Below are 12,222 nucleotides of genomic sequence, written 5' to 3'. Positions count from 1 at the left end.
GGCATTATCTAACTTGCAAGAATTTAGGTGCTTGGCCAAATTACATTTGCAGCACAAGAATATTATTCTCCACAGTATAATTGCAGATGCAAGGAAACGCTGGGGGAGAAAATTCACCAGTGTGGTATGCTTAGCTAGACATTCTACCATCATGTGTTAACATTGCTCCACATGCCAGGAGCACATAATAAGAAGGCTTGTTAGTGTTAGGGATCTGAACAGGACTATCTACACAATTTACTCAGTTCAGCTTCCAATGCAATTTAATTGCTTTCTTTAAGCCAAGGTACAAAAAATACAGTGAAAGCAGTATTTGTTGGGACAAGAAAATATGGCAGCTATGTGCAGCACAGCACCTTGATGTTTTGGCAGCAATTCACTTGCTGTTATCTGAGTTAAAAATAAAAGAATTTCTAAAGAGGGACAAACCCAGATCACACGTGTACTTTCAGAAAGAAAGTAGGAAAGGTTCAACCCATGACATTTCAAGTCCCATCTGCACTTATATCTTTGCCAATTATTGAAATCAGTGCTTTCATTTTCCAGAGGGTCTCTATCAAAACCTGGCCATTAAATACAAACCTCAATATAACTGCAGTCCTCCATTCCTAAACTGATCTGTGGGTTGTATGGTCTGTTGCAAGGCTTGTAACTCTCACAATCACAGTCCTTTTAACCACAGACTTTCTACTCACCGGAAGATTAGAATAGCCAGACTGTTTCTTGAGTAAAATTACACAACAACATAATCCTTGAATTGAATAAGCCATTCCTGGAAAAAAGCACTTTCATAATGACAGAAATTTGAGATCTCTGAAGGTAGATTTCTTTAACCCTCAATTCAGCCTCTCCACAATTGCAGCAGCATTAAGCCACTTGCTTCTTAAATTGTTATAATACTTCTTTAACCATAAAAAAAAATAATAGCGTACATGAGCCAAGGTAGCATAATAAAAATGTTACTTGTTTACAATCTCTACTAAATCTTCTTTATCCCTGAGATAATCGTCTAACCAACTACAATCATAAATGCTTCTGTGTGAAGCTGCTTATACAGGATGTTCCAAATACACCTATCAGATGAAACAAAGCATAGAAGTTAGTTTTGAAGTTATATGCCAGCTACCAGGAAAACCTGCAGCAGCCATAAGGAGGCAAAAGAACTGGCTCAGTCAAATGTGCTTCCCACTAGCTGCCAGGAACCTCCATTTCACATTCTTTGGCCTGAATTTTTTCCCATAAATTAGTTTTAACTTAGTTTGTTTCTTATTCCCGTTATGATTTTTCTCTTATTCTTACATTCTCTTGTGCTTCTTCAGCTCCTCCCTTGCATTAGAAAAAAGGTGTTTTTCTTCTAGGCAGATCATGCATACCAGCTAGGAACACAGATGTAAGTCGTCAGGTTTCAAGTATATTTAAAGGCAGATTTACAAAAAACAAATTTAAGAAAAACAAAACAAAACAAAACAAAAAAAAAAAGAAAAACCAAACCAAAACCAAACAAAAAAACCCCAACAACCAACAGATGCAACCCCCCCCCAAAACCAAAAAGAACCATTCAAACCCACAGGAACTAGGTATAAAAAAGAGAATGGGTATTTAGAAAGAGTAATATTTTGGGAATATCCTGCATTCTTCAAAATGGCCAAAATGTTGTATGTTTAGTGGGCAATCCACAGGAAGCAAGGAATAGCAATAGCTCCATCAATGATGCTGATAATGGAGCCTCATCTCTAGATTTGCCAGAACAATACATATCACATTCTGTCAATGTTATTCTCTGTGGATACTGACTATGTAACAGTGAAACCCACAGTCTCCAGTGTAGTTGGGTTATTCTTCAACAGTCCATGAATTTTTGATAACTGGGCTGGAATTAAAATTTGGTGCTATTGTGCTTAGTCATGTATGTGGTCCAATTCCTTTACTTAAAATTCTTCACACTGTGACAAACACAGGTTTTGCAGGTCAACTTCCCAAGCAACACGACTAGCTAGAAGTCTGTCCAACTAGCCAATCAGTTGCTAACTGGACAATTTCTATTTAACTTTTGGGATGGTTTCTGAAGCTATCATGCTGCTAGTGCATTTAGGGTTTACCTTCCAGTTTGGATCTGCCCTGTGCAAGGATTTGTGCCGCATCTTTGCTCTCAGGGGCTCTTCAGCAAAATCCACCCTCTGTGTAGTTGCTTCAGACTGCTTGTGAGCTCTCTATTTAGATTACTCTGAACGTAGCTCCTTCCTAGGTTCTAAAATGCAGCCTGTTCTGAGTCACACAAGTGACTTTGGCCCAGGCAAAGTAGGAAGCAACTTAGAAGAGCAGGATATCTGCTTTATTTGGGATAAGACAGCAATAATCAGTTGTTTCAGCAACCTATACAACCTGAAGAGTCAGTTTTACTTCCTACTTGCATAACCTTGGCTTCTGAGGAAAGAGTTGGAGGGATGCAAGGCAGCAGCAGCAGAAGCAAAGAGGATCAAGAGAAGTACCAAGCTCTTTTCTTCTCCCAGCTGTCCTATGCCATGGCAGAAGTAGCAAGCTTAGTCTCTTGCAAATCCTCCTGAACAGGCAGGGCAATGGCTGACTGTCGTGGGAGCAATGCAGAAAGAAGAGCTGAAAGAGGGAAGGGAGAGACATAACTCTAATCACTACGTCAAAACAATTTTCCTGTTGCAAGAACTATTCTCACCTCTTCCACAAACAAGACAATTTATGATAATAAATTCCAATTTTATTAATTAACAACAATGTCCCAAATAATTTTCTAATGACAAACAAAATAGCTTGGTTTGTTTACACTGGTGCGGGATAATGAATGCTTTGCTAGAGATTTCCATGTCTTTCATACGTGTTTCAGGCCTCACACAACTGCATCTCCAATTAAACCGTTGCTAGCTTAGTTGTTTGGGGTTTTTTTTGGTTATTATATTCCTTACATGTAGGGCTATATTAGCATATATTTTGTAACTGATTATATTTGTTTCCTTGTTCCTAGCGTTTTCTTACACAGCAGTCCAGTACTGGTTTCCAGTTAACTTTTAAATGTCACTTTATTTAGTCACTGGGGGGATGGTTTTCTCATTACTTTTCTATCTCAGTCTGCTTGTATCTACCCACTCACAAATTTGTTTTCTTCCTTCTTAATTATTCTTAATGCATCCAGTCTTAGCAGAGGTTCAGAAGTTCACCAGCAGAATGCAGGCTCTCTGCATTTTTTTAAAGACCCCTGAGCAAGTTTAATGCAATTATGCATCTGTGGTGCTTACCAGTCTGTACACCACAGATACTAACACTCATGGACCTAAACATCAATGTACACTTATACCCAGGTGTAACTTTTCATTAAAAAATCTTAGGGGCTTCCACAAGCACACAGACAGACAGCTTGCTTTGTTTGATATTTGTTCACAGCACTGGGCCCAGTGAAAGGGCAGGTGGCAGTCAGGGGCAAAAGGAGCACAGCCACAGTCAATGTTATTGTTAGCACACATTAGAATGGATGGAGGAATAGTGAGGCAGAGGATTGTACCCCTGACACGCTTAGAAAAATCCATTTGCCCTGCTAAATAGGAAGTAAATACAAAGGGTCAATAGAAAATACAGGAAACAATTGACAAAATTATGAGCATTAGGGACAATATAACAATAATAACAACATATCAACCTAGTTTCATCACCCAGGATACTAACATCAGGCCCTTTGTAACTAAGGAGTCTAAGTTTACCTAGCTCATTGGCTTCCCTGGAGTGGAATCACCCTGATTTCCAAGGCTTCTAATCAGAGATGACCCAGTTAAACGCATCCCTTTATATTTACTGAAATAAGCAAGTGCACTAGAGTTAAATCCCTATTAGACAAACACATCTCCAGTTAAAATCCACAGTTGCACGATGGCTTGTTTTCCTTGATACTTTCATCTTTTATCCTGAACAAATGAACTCTGAGGTATTAAACTTAGCCACTTTCTTCCAGATAGTAGCAAGTTAAGATTTAGTTGCATCTTTCTCCTCACTGTCTAATATTAGTGCTCTTCAAGTACTCTCAGGTCACTTAAGACACTTTATGACACCTCTACAACTAGGTAGATAACAAATGATGACAACTTTTTCCCAGATTCCCACCCTCTGCCACAGGGATTAACCTGACAGTTGTTTTGCTCTGTTTTGTTATTGCTCTTAGCAAGTCATTCTGTACAAATTTTATAGTGGAAAAAGTCCTCATTTTTTTTGCAGAAAAGTACTAGGTATTTTTAGTAAGTGGTAAATTTTCAGAAATTCAGATTGGCTAATTAACTGTGTGTTTTATATACTCTAGAGGAAGTGAAAGGAGGAAAGCAATGTCTGTTTCATGACAGTTGATAACAGAAATATTTGAAAACCATCGATAAGTTTTGTGTGACAGGCTTCTAACTCCTCTGAGTCTCTTCTTATCAGAAATGGTATATTTTAACTCTATTCAAAAGCAGTATCCAATTCCACTCCTTTAGTTACAAAAAGCTTAAAAAAATCAACCTTACAACCCCACTAACAGTTTTTCATTAAAATATAGTTCCGATTATTCTCAATTTTAGGAAAAGGACTGAAACCCATGAGGTTACATGCATCTATGTTTGAGACAGTTGGACTGATAAAGGCTTTTAAAAGTCCTAAAAACCCCAAAAGTATCAGGTAGACGAGAACACATTCTTTTGATTGTGATAACGGTCTCACACATATATTATATTCCACCTGAGCATTAAAGAGTGTACGGAAAGGGATATAGGACTCTAACTCACAAGCATTGCAGCAAACTGTTGCAGCAGTTCAAGACATCAAGACATTACTCACACACAGACTATTCTGCCTTCTGCCAGCCAGGACAATGGAGTGTCCTATGATGTACAGTCTCTTCAGCAGGCTGTATTTTTGCTTCATGGAAAGCACAGTGTGACTTTGTGAAGTGTAGGAACACTATCTCCATATCCCTAGATGTCCACAAAGCCCCACAGCAAAAAGCACCAAGCTGTGATTTTTGGTAAAGAAGCAGTGCCATGTCCACACTTCAGCTATCACAGGTTAAACAGAAACAGCACCACCAAACTTGGACCTGGTAGTTTAATCTCCACAAACGTGTAAGAATCTAATAGGCCAATTCCAGGAACATGTTTTATGATTTATGGGAGAGAAAGCCTACCCATGAAATAGTGTCCCATTAAAATATTTTATTTCAAACTACTAAAATTTGTGTCAGAACTGTAATGAGAAGAGCACTATTTGAGCCTAGTAGAACTTTGAAGAGCTTAGTAATTTTTCATAGGAGGTCTCTAGCAAAGCTGGTGAGAATAGTCTGTGTTGAGCCTCACAGTTGCATCTACTGACAGACGTTTTTTTCTGCATTGATACCTAAGTCTCTGAAAGCATTAGGATTTTCCAAAGTATGAAGATAGTATGCAGTTACAACTGTTCTGAGAACTTTCTTTGCCAGAGGCCATCTCTTAGCTATCTCAGCTATCTAGCTATCTATCATTTATTGCACAAAACAAACTGGACAGTAAGTATCATTATCAGTATCCTACCCAGAAACTGTCAAGCACGTGATCATGAGTTAACTCCAGTACATGACTCAGGTAGATTAAAGCATTATGTATTAAAACAATACTGCGTAAGTGCTGTAAACATGTACAGCTCACTGAACAAGATGGCAAAGGCCAAACAACCTCTAACTCTCAGACAGACAGCAGGCAAAGTCACTGCAACAATGCACACACAATCCTTGCAAGCTAAGTAGGAGAATTTACATGTAATACAGTAGGAAATATGTAAAAAGCCTGAACAACTCATTAGGGTTTCTAAAAGGAACACAGATATCTTCTTAATACAGAAATATTCCTGGCTAAGATAGACTATGAGAATTTATGATGTTTTTCACAGAATTAGTAATCCCTTGTATGATTTCCTGTTTATGACTGATTGACTCTTCCTGGAATCACCTCTTTTGCAGGATTAAAAGCTGCCTTCACCTATCACTGCCTTTCTTATGAAGAATAAAGTTCTCTGTAACACGTTGAAAACGCAGCCTGTAGCACCATTACTTTGCCCAAATGCCATAGGTTGGCACATGTAATAGAATCACAGAATGGCCTGGGTTGAAATGAGCCTGAAAGATGATCAAGGTCCAGCTCCTGCCATGGGCAGCACCATTTTTCCCTAGACCATGCTGCGCAGAAATCCATCCAACCTGGCCTTGAACACTTCCAGGGATGGGACATTGACAGCGACTGTGGGCAACCAGCTCTAATGCCTCACTAACATCACAATAAATAATTTCTTCCTATACCTAATCTAAACCTTCTTTCTATTCCGCCTTATCCTGTCACTACCTCTCCTTGTAATAAGTCTATCTACATCTTTCCTGTAGGCTCCCTTCAGATACTGGAAGGCTGCAATGAAGTCACTTCAAAGCCTCTTCCCCAAGCTAAACAAACCCAATTCTCTCAGCCCTTCCTAATTAGGAGAGGGGTTCCATCCCTCTGTCATTTGGTTGTCCCTCCTCTGGACTCACTCCAACAGGTCCATGTCCTTCCTGTGCTGGGACCCCATAGCTGATGCAGCACTGCAGGTGGGGTCTCACCAGAGCAGAGCAGAGGGGCAGAATCCCCTCCCTGGTCCTGCTGCCCATGCAGCCTTCGATGCAGCCCAGGACATATTTGGCTATCTAGGCTGTGAGTGCACATGGCTGGGTCATGTCCAGCACACTCAGTCTACCTTACCAGTCAAAATGAACCTGATTATCTGAATTTCTCTATTAAAGAGTGGTGCCATGAATTACTGTGTCAGTATATTACTAGAAGCAGTGACTAATGTAAACAATAGTTGCAGAAAGCCGACATCTGCTTCTTCCATTGGCATTACTGAATGGCCTGTCCTGTACACCATCCCATGATGAAGGATTTATTTTGGCTTCAAGATCAATTGTCTAAAGCTAAACAGAAGCAAGCTATTCTTATACCCTAACCAGAGCATGAGCACTAAATTAGAAAAGGACTGCATTTGACAAGGCCAGTTGAAATCAAAACTCCACATCTTAAATTGCAAACCTTCCTTCTCAAGTAGCTGTGTTTCATGTTCATGCATCTGATTTAGTAAGGAAGAAGTATAAATAGAAAATAAAAGTATCTCCAGAGTCCTACTTAGCTATCACAGTTTGCAATGAGCTCATAAGGGAGCACAGACAGAACACCCTTAAGGCTTCATCTTGCCTTTATTCTGCAAGTTGAGTAACAGCAGAGATGGGTCCAATTTATCCAGGTGTTTGATAGCCTGTAAAAAAACTTACTTATCCCAGATCTGCTATTTGCCTTTGGTACTTCTGATCAAATTGTGTAACTGAGCAGTTAGCAGTCGCTCACCTGGGAAAACTGTGTTAGGGTACACAACATAATCACCCTTGCACACTAAGAACACATTTAACAAAATACTGAAACAATCCTCTCTTAACAGACCATTTCCTCCCCCATTTTACTGTTGTTTTCCCTAATCATCATACTCATTGGGTTGATTTTTGATAAAATGCATTTTTGAGATAAGAAGGCTAATGAGACATTCCAGGACTTGTCTCAAATGTTACATGTTTAGAGAATCTCAACATATTCTTCTACTTCATGCAGTGAATTGATTTACAAAATTTGCCAGTATGTTCTAATTGTATTTACTTGTTATTGTATTATGTGAAAACAGATACAATGACTGAGATGTTGCATATTCTACTGCTCGAGAATTTGAAAAAAAAATTGATATAGCCTGTGTTTTGCTTGTCGATTCACAACTTTGTAATCTGAAAACTAAGCATGCACAAAACAGGCAACAGAACCACAGAAAAATACTGTGAAAACAAACAAACAAAAAATCTCTACATTTTCTCTTCAGAGAATGAGAATTAGAGTTTCCTTTTTATCTGTGGTATTTCAGTTCTTTTTCCTGGTTTCCAGGACAAGAATATCCCCTTTCATATGAAGAAGTTAAGTATGAAAAAAAATGCATATTTAGGGACAATGAAAGTCATGTTAATAGCAGGTAAAAAATGTATGCCAAATTCAACCTTACTTAGATTTCATTGTCTGAAACATGCTTATACCTGGGCAAAACCAAGTCTGTAGCTCATGAAGATAAGAAAGTAGTCATAACTGTTTCTCAAATATTGTTTACATGGCAAGCAGTAGCTTATACAAATGAGTATTTCTTATATGGTGTAATTCCACCTTGTAGTCACTGTGCGTAACACTGTTACAAACAGCACTGATGAAGTAAAAAAGAATATTCTGGAAGAAAACACAAAGCAAATTACTAAAGTAGGTAACTGTAAAAAAGGAGAAAGGTACAAAGATAAACACTTGCGAGAAAAAAAGAGAGGAACACAACACAAATTTGATCAGAGGAAAGAAAAGTGCGTGGAGGAGAAAAACCCAAGATATCGGAAATTGTACTAATCCAAGGAGTCAGGTTTTTGTAATTGTGTCATTGAGATCACTATGCTTGATACACAGAACAGTCATAAGATTTCCCTCAAATGTAACTGTGATTTATACAGAATTTTCAGAGTAAGTCATGCTTTCCAAAGGCCCACTACATGCCCTGTCTAAACAGATCTCCTTTCTAACCTAATAGCATATTCCAAACTAGAACATATATTACATGTAAGTAATATATACCATTCTTCGAATAGTGGCCTGACCAGAGTCTAATTTGAAGAAAAAACCATTGTCTTCCATACCTGTTTTTCATTGGACTGACTGAATACCATAGTCTTTGTAATCATACAGCAAAGAAATTATTTTTCTCAATCTAGTACATTCAAAGTTCTACAGTGGTAGTTTTCTTTATATATTCTGACACTGCCCTCTAATTAACATGATTCTAATAAGGAACACCTTATAGATTTTACCTGCATCTTGTACTTAAGAGGCAAACTCAGAGACCGTTTAAAGATAGGTAAATTCACATTTGCAATAGCAGCACTAATAACCACAGGAAGAACAGCAAAATGGATTCCCTGAGAACTTCAGGCTTTGGCCCAGAATTCTGGGTTGGCTCCACTGAACAAAAGATGTTTGACCACTGCCAGCAGGCTGTTTAACAGGCCAGGAAGAGCCAGAACTGGAAAACAAATCATCTTGCTATAGGCACACAAAGAAGATAACGGGATGCCAGAACCAGAACTGGTCAGCACCCAGGAATGAATGCTTAATAACTAGGGACACCTCAGAGTACCAGAAAAATCCATTCTGGGCATGGTTCTTTTTAACAGTCTTCTAAATTTCTTCAGTAATGAGTATGTTTACAAAACCTGCAGCTGACACAAAGCTAGCAGGATTCGGTAAGCACTTCAGAAGAGAGAATTGGCACTGAAAAGAATGTTGAGAAATTGTCGAGAGACTCAGAAACTATTAAGATAAAATTCAACAAAATCAAGTGTACAGTATTACTCTTGGAAAAACATACAAAACGGGGACTATCTGCTTGGGAAGTACAATGGCAGCCTGAAAAGAACAAAGGGAGAAAGAGATAACACTGTGTGTTTCTCCTCTCCTCGAAAATACGACATAAAACCAAATTTTAGACACTACAAAATAAATAAGAACAGTAACACATTATCTCTGCAAGCCAGCCCACCTTTCTCACACACCAACTTTATTCTGGAATGTATTTAGAAAGGCTCTTTAGACCAAGGAGATTGTTATTACCCTCTATTTAGCCTTGAGAAGATCTCACTTGAATATTGTTTTTTCAATATCACACTCACAAAAACACCTTGAGAATTTAGAGCAAATGAAGCTACTTGGAAACATGTGAATGCAGATAGAAAAGCATGTCTCCAAAGAAAAAAAGGTTAAGGGGAAAGTGACATGAGTACCAAGCACATTCATAAAAGTTGTATTTGAAAACAAGTTTTACTTTTAAAATAAAAAGTAATTACTCTTCCACAAGAGAAGGAAAAGCTTGAACCAGCTCTAATTACTTTGTTGTCAGCCCTACCAGGATGAGACACTCTCTACATACAATGGAGTATGGCACACTCATATGATTACATGCTGCAGAACAACACATGGTTAAAGAGTAACTTTCACTCTATGATTCACTTACTTCAGGGAAAGTATTGCTCCCACTAAACATACAGGCCATCAGAAGACCAATGGCGGTCCCCCAGTCTAGCCTCCTTGCTCCAGCAGGATCCCCTGGGGCATGGTACTCAGAATTTTGTCTAGACTGCTTTTGAGTACTCCAGGGAAGGAGACTCTACAACCACTCAGGGCAACTGGCTCCAGTGCTCAATCAGCAGAAAACTTCTTCCTCATGTTCAGGTGGAACTTCCTGTGTTCCAGTTTCTGCCCATTGCTCAGCATCACTGAGAAGAGCTTGGCTCCATCTTCGTGACACCCACCCATTAGATATTCAGATATTTATACATATTGATGTGATCCTCTCTCACTCTTCTCCAGACTGAATAGGCCGTGTCCCACAGTCTTTTCTCATAACTGGGATGCTCCAGCCCCCTAATCATCTTTGCTGCCCTCTGTTGAACATGCTCCAGGAGCTCCATGTCTTTCTTGTCTTGGGGAGCCTAGAACAGGACACTTTGTTGAATCTCAGACAATTCCTCTCTGCCCATCTCTTCAACCTATTGAGGTCCTTCTGAAGGGCTGCACAGCCCTCTGAGGTATTGGCCACTCCTTCCAGCTTTGTGTCATCCATGAACTCGCTGAGGAGGCATCCGCCCCTTCATCCAAAGCACTGATGAACATGTTAAACAATACTGGACCCTTACTGACCCCTTGAGGATGCCACTAGAGACATGACTCCAACTAGACCCTACACCACTGATTACAATCCTCAGGAATCTGCAGTTCAGACAGAGCATCAAAACCCTTGCTCCAAGTCCAGGTAAGCATCCACTGCTCATCCTTCACCCACCCAGTTTTCTTAGCATAAAGGACAATCAGGTTGGTTAAGCATACTGACTTACTCCTCATCACCTTTGTTCTACGACATGTGTGGAGATGTGTGGCAAGCACAGACTCTTTCCCATGTGAATTTTTTCTGTTCTTCTTCCTGTGTTCTATAAACAAAGATAAAGTTTAGATGTTATTGAAACGGTCTCTGGAAACATAGGCAGTTCAATCCTAGACAATCGGCTTAGGGGGAGGTTTTGAACTGACCCAATCCCGGTGATCTTTGAAAGTCTATATAAGTTGCAAGTAATTAATAAAATTAGAATTTTGCCACATTCAGAAGCCTGACTCTTTCTCTCTGCTAGCAGTTCAACAGCAACATCGAAGGCCTCCAGGATGAAACATTTTATCACCTTTTCAGGGATTAAAGTGAGACCTACTGGCCTGTAGCTCCCTAGGAACTCCTTCTTTCCCCCTTTGAAAGACCAGGGTGGTACTTGCTTTCCTCAAGTACTCTGACTCCTCTCCTGGCTGCCAAGACCTTTCAAAGATCTGAGAGGGGCCTAGCAACCGTGTCTGCTAGTTCCTTCAGCACTCATGGGTATATCCCATCAGAGCCCATGGACTTGTGGATGGCAAGTTCACCTCTTTATGATTTCCTTGGACACATGAAAAAACAGTTCTCTTCTGGTTTTTATGCATAAACTTGAGTATGAAGCCATCTTCCTTAAATTCTTCTAGCTTTAGCCCTTTTTCTCTGGCCACTTAGGCTAAAGCAGCTGGTTTTTGCTAAGAATTGATTGAAACAAAAAAATAATATTTTCTATTTCTGTTGCAGTGAGTGCAATTGTCTCTGGTGGACCATTGGTAGCAAACACAGAAATAGCACCACTAACTGTTACAGCAGGAGTTTCAAGGTGTTCATGGTGAAGTCGCTGTAAACAACTGCAACTCCCTGATGGTAATGACTTCTTTTGGTAAAAGTGTCCCTGCAAGTGTTCCACAGATATATTCATTTCTAAACAGACTTACTATGTAGGTACCTTTCTCCACATAAATAAGCTTTAGTTCCACAACAACATATCCAGCTAGTTGAAGACATAAGTCTTCTTGTGGTAGTACCTTACCTAGTTTGAAAATTTTACAGGCCATTCTACTTCTACTGGCCACACCCAAACCATTAATTCCAGTTAAGAGCCCTCATCTTTTCTTCCTTTTGCCATGTTAGATAAATTAATCCCATAGCATGTGATTATTCATCATGTTTACATATTCATTATGCACAAAGCTTCAGCTA

At 39.4% G+C, this 12,222-nt stretch overlaps 1 long non-coding RNA gene across 2 annotated transcripts in view; it reads right to left on the bottom strand.

The window, feature by feature from the left end:
* The window catches only part of LOC146424844 (uncharacterized), a 92,130-nt gene extending 81,233 nt beyond the window's left edge, over positions 1 to 10,897 (bottom strand). The window contains exons 1-2 of one of the 2 annotated variants that reach the window (XR_014846805.1): positions 2,100 to 10,897; positions 1,300 to 1,376 (exon numbers count right to left, since the gene is read on the bottom strand). This is a non-coding gene — a long non-coding RNA (uncharacterized LOC146424844). The remainder of the gene's footprint in view (positions 1 to 1,299; positions 1,377 to 2,099) is intronic. The other variant, XR_014846806.1, reaches the window with a different exon arrangement.
* Between the last annotated feature and the right edge of the window lie 1,325 nt (positions 10,898 to 12,222).

This window comes from Lichenostomus cassidix, chromosome Z (genome assembly GCF_008360975.1).
Source record: "Lichenostomus cassidix isolate B80296 chromosome Z, HeHo_3.0, whole genome shotgun sequence".
NCBI lineage: Eukaryota > Metazoa > Chordata > Aves > Passeriformes > Meliphagidae > Lichenostomus > Lichenostomus cassidix.
The sequence above is the reverse complement of the archived record's forward strand: the minus strand, read 5'-3'. Positions and strand labels throughout refer to the sequence as shown.